Raw genomic sequence first — 13,045 nt, forward strand, 5'->3', positions numbered from 1 at the left:
GTCAGTGTTGCCTCCAACATGTGATTTACTTCTCTCCCATCTGACTGTTACTTTCCCACTTCAAGTGACCATCATATTTTTCTTAGGTTGTTATGATATTCTCTTCCCCATTATTCTTTCCTTGCTTTCTATCCATTTTCTACTCTCCCACCAAACTACTTCTTATAAGATGCAGATCTAGTCATATTATTCCAAAATTCAGAGTACTTAAATAACTAATTTCCTATTTATTCAGGGAAAAGTTCAAAATGCTAATAGTTTCTTCAAGAGTAATAACCTGAGTTTTCACTTTTCCAACCCTATCTCTTGTAACTTCTCTTCTTCCTCCCAAATTTTATCCATATTAATAAATAACTTCATTTGAAGCTGCTTTCTTCTCATTTCCAAGTTTTTTTTTTTTGTTTATTTTTTGTTTTTTGTTTTTTAAACATGTAGATCTCTGCCTGGAATGAAAGTACTAACCCCAACTATTACTAATATGCAGTATGTGGAAATACTTCTGCCTCATTGTCCTTAGTTTGGTTTGAACTCAGATTTTGGATGGAGAAGACAAATATGTATTTACAATGATATTTTTTAGAAACTGACCTAGTTATGTATTTAATTATAACAGATGGTTGGTTTATAGAAATCAAAAAGAGGATTTCCTTACAGGAGCGTTCCAAGTAGGGGTTGCCAGTGTGAACTCATGCTTCTTGTGAGATATCTGTTATGAGAAGTGCATATAAAATATAGCTAATGGAAAATGGTAATATAAATGCTGTACATAAAATTTTCTTTCAACTACAGAAGATAGATATTTTAAATTCTTAACGATAGGTACTTGAAACATCACATTGAATACAGGGTCTTTTATGATATATCATTAAAAGTTACTGTGATGATACTGTTAGCAAGGCATGTAGTTCTCTTGCTTGCTTTCGGCAGCATGCATACTAAAATTGGAACAATACAGAGATGATTAACGTGGCCCCCGCACAAGGATAACAAGCAGATTCGGGAAGCACTCCGTATTTTATCACTATATTGCTGAAACTAATATAACAGTGTATGTTAATTCTACTGGAAATAAAAAAAGAGACATGTAGTTCTTACCATGTGCCAGGCACTGTTCTGAAGTGCTTTATTAATTTGTTAGATTTCTGTTTCATTTTCTAGTCACATCAAAATGACATGTTCTTTAAAAATATTCTTTCTTTAGAAATACTTAGTTTCAAACATTTAAAAAATATTATGACCTTCTAGGTAGAACAGTTACTTGCCCATTTTTTGCAAACAATGAAAAATGTGTTACCTGTCTGTGCTAAAGTCGTATTAAAGTCAGAAAGTCTGAGTAGCCTATACCCATTAGTATAATCTCATCAATTCTATGAGTAAAGGTTTTATTTATTCTGTAGTGAAAAGATTTAATGTTTTAACATTTTTGTGTGTTGTCTCACTTGATGTGACAATCTGTGAAATACGTAGGGCAGATATTATTCTTCCTATTTTCGTGAATGAGGACACTGAGGTTTGGAGAGGCTAAATAATTTGCTCAAAGAAATACAGCTAATAAATGGAAGAGCTATGAAAGGATCTGTGCTGTTAAGAGTTCTAAGGTAGTGTCCTTTTCTCATTATTATGCTTATTTTCTAAAGTACAAACTTGAAACTCTGTATAAGAAATTGGTAGCTGTTAGTTTTGGACAAGCTGGATGGTTATTTTAGAAAAGTAATTAATATAAAATGTTCTAACATTAAAAGGATTTCAGATTTTAGAGTATTTTTAAAATCAGTGATTGTTCAACTTTTTCTCCCCCACATCTTCTTAGGTTTAGGTTGAGCCTCTCCAAAAGTAAGTTGTGGGTTTTTCATTGTTTTTAATTAATTAATCTTTTTAATGTCTCCAAGTGGAGAGAATAATTAATTCTGTATGGTCTACCCTTACTGGAGATCTACAGCATGATGGATAGTTCGAGAACAGTACATTATCTAATAATCCCTTCTTGTTTGTAAGTCTTTCAAGGGCTTGTGTGGAACATTTGAAGATGGACGTGTATGGAATTCTACAAATTAATCAATCTTACGATGATGAACCTGCAATCTGAATCCTAGACTTTCGTGTATCTAGTTTTCTCTTCTTTTTGGCATGGCTTTGGCCTGTTCCCCCCCCCTCCCCCCCCCCACTGCCGGTGATAGGCAGTATTATCTCCCAAATTATTGAAAAGGATTACTATAAGGAGAGCTGCTCTTATTCTTTCTTTCAGACTGGTTTGCTGTCAGACTGCAGGGTAGCCAAGCGGCTCATGTAAATTGTGACATCTTCAGTTCTTCTCTTCTAGGTCTGGCTGGATAAAAGGAAATCGGTAATCATGTCTCTTAAAGTAAAAGGAGATGATGGGAATGTCTGTCTTTTTTTTATGTTTGGATAGCAGAATTAGGGAGAGGTTGGTGATGATGAGCAAGGAATTACAGTATCTTTAAAGCCCACTAGTGTTTGTTAGTGTAGAAACTGTTCGCTGATCATTCAGTGGAACATGCAACTCTTGAAATCAGAGGTTGAGCCCCACATTGGGTGTAGAGATTATTTAAAAATAAAATCTTAAAACAATATTTCATACCCATTAGAGAACAACTCTTCATTCCCTCCTCCCCCCCAGCCCCTGGCAACCACCCTTCTACTCTCTGTCTCTATGAATTTCACTACTCTAGGTACCTTATATAAGTGGAATTGTGTAGTATTTGTCTTACAGTATTTGTCAAAAGGCTCATTTCACTTAGCATAATGCCCTCAAGGTTCATTCATCCATGTTGTAGCATATGCTAGAATTTCCTTGCTAGATTCATATGCTAGAATTTTTCAAGTCTGGATAATATTTCATTGTATGTATACCCATTTTGTTTATCCATTTATTTGTAGATGGACACAGGTTCCTCCCACCTTTTGGCTATCGTGAATGATGTTGCTATGAACACAGGTGCACTGTATTGGAGACAGAATTTCAGGTCTTTTCAGAATATATCCAGAAGGGGAGTTGCTGGATCATATGATAATCCTATTTTTAATTTTTGAGGAACTACCAGACTTCTCCATAGTGGCTGCACCATTTCACATTCCCATCAGTAATGCACAGGGATTCTGATCTCTCCACATCCTTGTCAACACTTGTAATTTTAAGGTGTGTTTTTTGTTTGTTGTTTTTTTGTAGTAGCCATCCTAATAAGTATGAAGTTCTTCTCATTTATATTTATTTTTCTTCTGTTTGTAGGCTTAAATTGTTCTTTCTCAGGTTTTTCCTCAGGAAGCCTAAATTGTTGAATTTAGATCTTTTCTTTTCCTAAATTTGCATTTTTTTGTATAAATTTCTCTTAAATACTGCTTTTGCTGCCACCCACACATTTTGAGAAATTGTAATTTTATTTTTATTTAGTGGCACCTTAATTTTTGAAAGGTATTTTTGCTGTATATAGTATACTAACTTGCTAGTTTTGTTTTACTTTTGGTACTTTAAATATATCCCTCCACTGTCTTACGACTTGTGTTGTTCCTTTGTTCATAATTTTTCTTTTCTGAGTTTCTTTTTCTGACTGGTTTTAGTCAGTTTCATTATGATATGCCTTGTTTTCTTCCTGTTTCTTGTTTTTGGCTTTGTTTGAGCCTCTATCTGTATAGTTTTAGTTTTTACCAGTTGTAGAGAATTTCTAGCCCTATTCACATGTGTTTTTCTCTTCTTTTTCCCTTTCTGGTGACTTCCAATTGTATGTATATTAGGTTACTTCATGTTGGCCCACAACTTACTGATACCCACTTATTTTGGTCTTTTTTTCCCCTCTGGGTTTCATTATGGATAATTTCTGTTGTCATGTCTTCAAGTTCTGTTGTCTTTTCTTCTGCAGTTTCTAGTCTCCTGGTAACACCATCCAATGTATTTTTTCATCTCACACGTAACATTTTTATCTCTCTAGATTTTTTTATTTGGGTCCTTTTTTATGTATCAAATGTCTCTGCTTAACATTTTCAGTGTTTTCTAAATCTCTTTATTTATTGTGGTAAATGTGTGTAACATTAAGTTTACCATACTTGAGTGTACAATTCGGTGACACTAGTGTTACGTTCACAATATTGTGTAACCATCACCACAAACGATTTTTTTTAAAGCGGTTTTTGTTGCTGTGTGTGGTTGACCACACGAGTAGTTTTGGCTTACAGGATGTGAACAAAAGGGGTTTGTGAGTAGCGTCGAGGCAAAGTCCTTGTGGGGAGCTCGTATCCTTTTCTTGTCATCTCTTTTTAATGGCTGGTGTCGGTGCTTGTTATCCGTCATCAGGAGGTGGAAGCAGTGTATTCGTGTTGATGGCAACAAAGCCGAGGAGCCGTATTTCTGATGATCATGGGAGCTACTGTATCCACGCTTAACTTTCTTTTCTTTTCTTTTCTTTTCTTTTTTTTTTTTTTTTTTTTTTTTGAATGGTACAAATGGCCTTTATTGTTTGTAATGGGAAGTGAAAGAGAGGAGGGGATATGACGGCTTCAGCTTCTGGGGCAGTTCCAGAGATTACCTCACTGTCCTTCGAAAGGACCCTTAACTGTTTTAAAGCAGACATAAAGGCGCTAAGGGGCATTTTCTGTCACTTGCAGCTGACCCCAGTTCAAACTGATACTTAAAAATTACCATCATTTCTTTTATATTGTCAAAGAGGTAGGTTTTTAGAAATAAGTAGCAAAGGGCAACTTGTTTTTTTAATGGCTTTAAAAGATTGACAGTTACCCTTCATTAGAATTCCTTTTATGTATGTGCTTGTGTTTTACAGACATTTTATTTCTTTCATGTCTTTTTCATCACAGTCCTGCAGTGTTGTATTATTGTCTCTGTTTATTGATGTTACTGAGGTTTAGAGAAAGAAGTTCTGTAACTTGGCAGTAGTGATGGAGTTCATATTCCCTTTCAAATCTGACTCCAAATCACACTGTTTTCACTAAGCGGTACCTTTTCTAATGCCTCTCTTTTACATCTTTATTTCTGAGACACTCTGGTTGGTAAATTAACCTAGGAGGTACCCTGTGCAAGTGACTAATTGTTTCAGGTCACTTATTTCTTTTGCTTATTAGTGAAGAATGAGAAGTTAAAATAAACCTCCCTGAATCTCCAAAGTTGAAAACCACTGTAAAGCCTAGACTAGTAGTAATTCAGTCTTGAAGGTTTCTATCACACATGATGGTTAATTCTGAAGGCCTCAACCTAGCCTTTGTTTAAGTCTTTCAACTATGCTAGTGTCTTCACAGTTAAAGTGTAGTTTTAGGTATGGTTAGCTTTAAACTACTGCACCTATGATCTGAGGAAAACAGGTTGAATCTTCTAGTCTATCCTAAGTTTCTGAATTCATTGGGAAATTAAAAAAAATTTTTTTTAACATTTATTTATTTTTGAGAGACAGAGACAGACCATGAGCAGGGGAGGGTCAGAGAGAGAAGGAGATACAGAACCTAAAGCAGGCTCCAGGTTCTGAGCAAGCTGTCAGCACAGAGCCCGATGTGGGGCTTGAACCCACGAACCGTGAGATCATGACCTGAGCCAAAGTTGGGTGCTCAACCAACTGAGCCACCCAGGTGCCCCAGAGAAATTTTGATGCATTTTTGGTTTTCATTCTTATTACAGTATTTTGTTATTATATAATAGTGTTCATAGGACAAACACATCACATCCTAGGAGCTAAGAGTGCCAAGAACTACTTGAAATATATGATCATATAAAACATTTACGTCTTAAAGAAATTTAATTTTTGTAATCTGTTATGACAAAATATTTTTAAAGCCTGGGTGTTCCAGAACCTGTTTAACCTGTTATCTCTTAAGTGCAATGAAGACTGATTGCATACCTGAAAAAGAAATTCACTGATGGAAGAGACAGATGCCAGAACTATTGAGAATAAGTCCTTGTTTGTGTAACCTTTTAGTTTGTTGGGTCTTTCCTTTTTTTGGAGTACAGGAAATTAAACGCTATGGAAGAATTGGCATTCCCAGCTGGTCACATGTTCACTGTGCTATAGAATTTCTTAATGCTACATTTATAATTTTACAAATCCAGCATGATTTTTCTCTTTAGTAATTGACAAAGTGTAGATTTAAGTTTAACAAAGAAAATGATTTAAAATTGGTAATACTATATATATAAATGTATAATTCTGAATGTTCTTCAGCTGTGAAGATCTACTAACCATTATCTTCTCTTCCACTTACCTCTGTTAATTGGATACATGTAGTATTTTTTTTTCTTTTTTTTCTTTTCCAGTACTTAACCTACTTTTTCAGTTCCTCAAGTTTGAGTGCTACCAGTTGAGAGTAGTCTTACTGAATGGTTCTTTTCTCTCTCTCTCTCTCTCTCTCTCTCTCTCTCTCTCTCTCTCTTTTGTTATAGTTGACACACAATGTTACATTAGTTTCAGGTGTAAAACAGAGTGGTTCGACAATCCATTCTATACACTACGCAGGGCCCACCATGATGAGTGTAGTTACCATCTGTCACCAAACAAAGTTGTTACAGTATTATTGTCTATATTTCCAACGGTGTATTTTTTTTTTTTTTTTTTAATCCCTGTGACTTATTTTATAACTGGAAGTTTGTACCTCTTAATCCCTTTTAAGAGAGCTTTCTTACAATGCGTCTAAACACGCCTCTGGCCAATGTGGTAGCCATTAGCTACAAGTGGCTAAGTTATAAACTATTAAACTAATTCAGTTCCTCAGTTGCAATAGCCTTATTTCCAGTGTTGGGTAGTCACATGTGGCTGGGGGCTACCATATGGGACAGCACACAGAGAGAACATCTTTTGAGTATCTGAAATGCAGCTAATCGGATTGTGTGTGACCTGAAGAAGGTACCCAATGTGATTTTTATTGTTTTAGTTATGTTGTTTAATAATGTAATTATTAGTCTTTATTTCTAGCAGAGGTCGTTTGGAAAAGTAAGGTCTTTCATATCTCTCAAGTCTTTCTTACCAGTCTACATTTCGATGAAACTTTTCTCACTTTATTTGCAGGAAATTTTCAGTGTCATTATACAGTGTTGCTTAGTTAACAGACAAATAGGATTTGCTCCTTTTAAATGGCTTGCCAGAAAAAATTATGGTTGTTTTTTTAGATGTTTATTATATTCCTGATTATAGGAGTAATATATGGTTATTATGGAAAATTAGAACATGTAAAGAGTAAACAATAAAACCTTATAACCACCCAAAGATAATTACTCCTACCATTTTCAGGTTTTGTTTTTGTTTTTGTTTTTTTGCTATTTTCCTAATTTTAATTTTGTCTTTAATATGGTAGCATAAGGATTTTCCTATGATACTGTTAATTTTTTTCTTAAACTTTTAAACAAATGTACTACAATACTGAATTAAGTGGTTTCCATCATAATTTGCTTCACCATGCCCGTTGTTGGACATCATGTTCTGTGTAATAGTGCTCTTTGTTTTGTAGCACTGATTACAAGGGTATGTTCTATAACTTGAATATAATCCTTTAAATTTTGTTTTTTTTTACGCTTTATAATGTGTATTTGGTTTAAGTTTATGACTTCTACTAGAGTATAAACCACTTGAATTTAAGGACTGTGTCTTGATTACCTTAGATCTTTTTTGCAGTAAGACAGGATATAAATAAAGTTATTTTAGTTACATTTGTATTTCCAATTTATAGCACTGTGCTTGGCATGTAGTCACTCATTTATGTTTGACGAATTGAATTTAGATAAGTGGCTCATCCCTTCTCATAGATTTTTGCCTGTAGCTAAGAATATGTATGAAATTTTAATAAAAGAATAATTCAGTTTTTTGGACACATTCCTTGCCTTTAGGGACTGTAGTCTCATTTGTAATTGTTTTCCTTTTTTCACAGCTCTTTTCATGGGAGAAAGTTTTTGGTTATGCCATTTAAGGAGATGAATAATTTTTCAAGGAATTCATATTTGAGCATATTTGCCTGGCTATATCACTGCCACAATATGGTTTAGCTATTTGAAGAACATCTTTAGTGGCAAACACAAAACAGTGAATCATGGGTGCTGAGATACTGGCCAAATTTAATTATATAGCTTTGTAACTTTTATAAGTTGATTTCAACCGTGTTCTAATAAAAGGAAACATGAAAAGCAAAATTAACGATATGTATAGTTAATATTTTTTTTTTTTAATTTTTTTTTTTAACGTTTTATTTATTTTTGAGACAGAGAGAGACACAGCATGAACTGGGGAGGGGCAGAGAGAGAGGGAGACACAGAATCGGAAGCAGGCTCCAGGCTCCGAGCCATCAGCCCAGAGCCCGACGCGGGGCTCGAACTCACGGACCGTGAGATCGTGACCTGAGCCGAAGTCGGAAGCCCAACCGACTGAGCCACCCAGGCGCCCCAATATTTTGTTTTTTAAACTTACTGGATTTGATGATATAAAATGTCGAGGATATGAGTCCTTATTTTATGCATGAATATAGTGTGCTATATTTTGAAAATTATATTAGTGCCAGCAAATGTAGTCCTTAACCATTCATATGATATTTTATTTTATTTTATTTTATTTTTTTATTTTTTTAATATATGAACTTTACTGTCAAATTGGTTTCCATACAACACCCAGTGCTCATCCCAAAAGGTGCCCTCCTCAATACCCATCACCCACCCTGCCCTCCCTCCCACCCTGCCCTACCTCCCACCCCCATATGATATTTTAAATAGTACTGTTTCGTAAAAAGCCAGTGTATGCAAAGTCTGAATCAAATTCCTTTATAGAACATGTAGACAAAACACATAGTCAAAATTGGTATAAAGAGAGCAGCAAATCCAAAGGCATTTGTGGTAATTACTACATTGAATGATGAGGAGAGCATCATTGTTATTCTGAAATGCAAATTATTGACTAGATAGTTTTTTCAGAATGTATTTTAGTCAACAGTATACCCTTTTCATATTTATACATTAATACATTTAAGTCTACTTCATTCTTCTTAATATCTCTACAGTATTCCGTTAGATGTATTTTTTTTTTTTTTTTTTTTTAAGTAGGCTTCATCCCCAGTACAGAACTGAACTCAGGGCTTGATCTCACAACCGTGAGATCCAGGCCTGAGCTGAGATCAAGAGTTGGACTCTTAACTGACTGAGCCACCCCATCACCCCTCCATTGGCTGTATTAAAAAAATTTTTTTAGTGTTTATTTATTTTTGAGAGAGAGAGAGACAGAGCACAAGGGGAGAGGAGCAGAGAGAGAGGGAGACACAAAATCTGAAGCAGGCTCCAGCCTCCAAGCTGTCAGCACAGAGCCCAGTGTGGGGCTCGAACTCACAAAGCGCGAGATCATGACCTCAGCTGAAGTCGGGAGCTTAACCAACTGAGCCACCCAGTTGCCCCCCTCCATTGGATGTATTTTAAATTATTTATCCATTACCTGTACTGAAGGAGTTTTGAGTCGTTTTAATTACTTCTAGGTATCAAAAGATATTCTTACAAATACATATTTATGTATTTATGCAGGTAGTAGGAAAAAGCTAGCATTTATTTTTGTTATTTCACACATTTCAATTAGTGTTATATAACCTTACAATAAGAACAAAATAAAATTTATTATTATAATGAAAAACTTCCTTTAAAAACTTGGTTAAGTATTTGAGGGGAAAAAATGAGAGTATTTTCTCACTTTGTAATATGTACCAAAATAAACTCCAAATAGTCAAAGGGGATAAAGGCAAAATGAAAAACCATAAACAATGGGGCACGTGGCTGGCCTCAGTCAGGCATGTAACCCCTCATCTCAGGGTCACGAGTTCCAGTCCCATGTTGGGCATAGAGCTTACTTTAAAAATAAAATTTAAATAAAGAGCTGTTATCTTAAAAAAAACATAAAATGATTCTGTGTACATGCCCATTTGATTTAAACATAATTGATAAGAAAGCATCTATAGAGAAAAAAAGTTTTTATTTGCTGAAAATGAACAAAACTAAAAAGTTAAAAGATAACAAACTGAGAAAAAACAAATGACTAAAAAGGCAGAACATGCACTGATATTCTTAATATAAAGAACTTCTAGGGGCACCTGGGTGGCTTGTGGGTTAAGCATCTGACTCTTGATATTGGCTTAGGTCATGATCTCATGGTTCCTGAGGTCAAGCCTCAAGTTGGACTATGTGCTTACAGCATGGAGCCTGCTTAGGATTCTCTCTCTCTCTCTCTCTCTCTCTCTCTCTCTCTCTCTCTCTCCTCCTCCGTCTCTCTCTCTCTCTCTCTCTCTCTCTATCCCTCCCCTGTGCTCCTATGCTCTCGCATGCTCTCTCTCTCTCTCTCTCTCTCTCTCTCTCAAAATAAGTAAATAAACTTAAAAAAAAGAGCTTATATAAATTCACCTTACAACCTTAAATAGCGATAGAAAAATGTTTTAAAGGATTTAGACAGTTCACTAAAGGCCATAGTTGTATCTAATCTGTCTGTTGGATTCTTTCTTTTTTTAATTGAGGTGTTGTTGACATCCAATGCTGCCTTAGTTTCAGGTGTGCAGCATAGCGGTTTGGCCACTTTACATGGTACACTGTGCTCAGCCCAAGTCTGGCCACCATCTGTGATCCTAGAAGGCTCTCAAGGTGCCATTAGCTCTGTTCCCTGTGCTGTACCTTTGATCCACGCGACTTAGTCCATACCCACAGAGCCCGTACTTCCCACTCACCTTCACTCCTTTCTACTGAGTCCTTAATTTTCACTCATTTTGTTTTTAAGTTTGAGAGTTTTCAATCATTTGATTATTTGATAAAATACCGGGTTCTCTGCTGAAATTCTCCCATCTCACTTTGAACACATTAGTAGCAACGACTTTGAGGTTTGTGTTAAATTTCTGAATTTCCCGTGGCTCTGATTTTTTTAGAAAATTTTCTTCTGGTTTTATGGTATTCTAGTTTTATCTTGTATGACTGCTAATGTTTGCTTGACTGCTGGATATCGTGTGTGGATAAAATGCTTAGATAATTAGGTAATGTTAACTTTGTTTAGGGAGATTTATATTTTCTGTCGGTCAGGTTTGAGACACACCACCTTCATCTACTCGATGATTGAACAGATTTGAGGTCGATTTTCAATCTTTTGAGGGTTGGTTTGTTTGTTTTTTCTTTATTTCTGGGGTGTAGCCCTTTAGCCTGGACTTTTTCTTTGTGAGTCCCCAATTTTAATTTCTGTGTTCCCAATCTGATGAGAGTTCTGGAAGCATTCTTCAGCTTCTCAATTTCTGAGCTGCAGCGTTGTAGTCAACTTTAGGTTTACAAATACTATTTCTATTGGAAATTAGAATTTGTTTTATAAATTTGGATTTCATTCACCTTCAGAGAACCAGTTTGGTTGTAAGATAGATGGGGTCATGTATGTAACTTAATTAATGATTATCAAACCATGCCTATTAATACATTTATATGTGTGTGTACACACACATACATAGTTGTTCTTTTTTGTGTTTCATTTTTTGAAGTATTGGGTTGAATTCAGATATGTTATTTAAGAATTTCTTGAAGATAATGTTTTCTGTCTTTGGTATGCAAGAAAGGAAGGTCATCTGTATTATTTGGTGGCATAGGAGAAAAATTTGTCAAATGAGATGTTAGTGATTTGATCACTCCATGTGTAGAAACCATAAGATCATTTTGCAGATTTTTGGGTTATACTTTTTTCTTAAATACAAACCATTTGGTATGTTTTATAATACTGTAAACTAATTGAGATCATTGTGGTTAGTTTAATTATAGTCTCGGTAGTTTCTCGAGGAAATGTGGTAATAAAATCAGAGACCTCGGTTATATATGTCCCTTGGTTTGCACTATGGACTTCCTTTGAATATGAGTTGACTTCCTTCCCTCCCTCCCGGAGAAAACTTGCTTTCTTTGTGTATTTATCGTAGTTTTCAATCAAGTCTGATACAATTAATTCTTGTCTCTCAGCGTTTAGAGCGTTTATACTGTATTTTCCACGTGCTGTTGGTAAATATTGTTGTCTTCGCTGGCTGCGTTCGTACAGCTTGCTTTCTGATGGAAATCCAGTTTGCTCACTAAGCTCCTCAGAGGGGGGACATTAGGTCATTTGTTTATGCTACAGACATATTTATTGAAATGATACTCCAGAGCTATCAAATTAACACTAGAGGTCTTTTTACCTATTTCAGTATACTTGCTGTGATTGAGAAAGTGAACTTATTTTGTAATTGTATCTTAAGTCCTTTGTGTCCCAAGGACTTTGTGTACATTGGGTCTAATAAATATGTGTCTATACCGTGCCAGGTCCTGGATTAGGCCCTGGGAATGCTGCAGTGAACAAAACAAAAAGTCCCTGCCATCAGTTTACATTTTAATGGGCAGTCATATAATAATAGTTTAATTGTATATAAGATAGTGATTTATGATAAGGAAAAAAAAAAGTAAAGCAAGGAGAAAGATGTGAATATATATAGTGTTGACAGTTGAGATAGTAAGGCTTCTCTGAAAACTAAAAACCCAGTGGAAGTAGGAGAGTTAGCCATGCAGATACATGGATGTGATCATTTCAGACAGAAATAGCAAATTCAAAGGCTTTGAGTCAAGAACATGCCTTGGTGTGATTTTTTTTTTTTTTATTTTTTATTTTTGGAAACAATTTTCCAATTTAAGAAAAAGTTTTCAAAACTTTTGTATCACCTTGCTGAGATCCCTCATTCAAGTTTTGTTCATTGCCCAAATAATGTTCTTTAGACCAAAAGGATCTAATCCAGGATCATGCATTACAGCCAACCCTCATGTTTCTTTAATCTCCTTCGATTTGGAACGGTTTCCCAGTCTTTCTTGATTTTCATGCTGTTCACAATTTTGAAGGTTATAAACCGCTCATTTTGTAGAATATCCTGCAATTTGGGTGCATCTAATGTTTTCTGATGATTAGAACCAAGATAGGTATTTTTAGCTGCAATTTCACAGAAATGATGTTGTGTTCTTAATGAATCCTATTTTGTGGTATACAATTTATCCCATTAGGTAATGTTAATAACTTAGATCACTTGATTAAAGGTGATGTCTGCT

At 35.2% G+C, this 13,045-nt stretch overlaps 1 protein-coding gene and 1 non-coding gene across 3 annotated transcripts in view; both read left to right on the forward strand.

Moving 5' to 3' along the window:
• Window positions 1-13,045, forward strand: part of ROCK2 (Rho associated coiled-coil containing protein kinase 2) — a 133,604-nt gene that overhangs the window by 24,611 nt on the left and 95,948 nt on the right. The gene's annotated exons all lie outside the window — the stretch shown is intronic.
• On the forward strand, window positions 915-1,018 carry LOC122216693. The gene has a single exon (XR_006201049.1). It is a non-coding gene; the product is annotated as a U6 spliceosomal RNA (small nuclear RNA).

The sequence above is a fragment of the Panthera leo genome, chromosome A3 (genome assembly GCF_018350215.1).
Source record: "Panthera leo isolate Ple1 chromosome A3, P.leo_Ple1_pat1.1, whole genome shotgun sequence".
Classification (NCBI taxonomy): Eukaryota; Metazoa; Chordata; class Mammalia; order Carnivora; family Felidae; genus Panthera; species Panthera leo.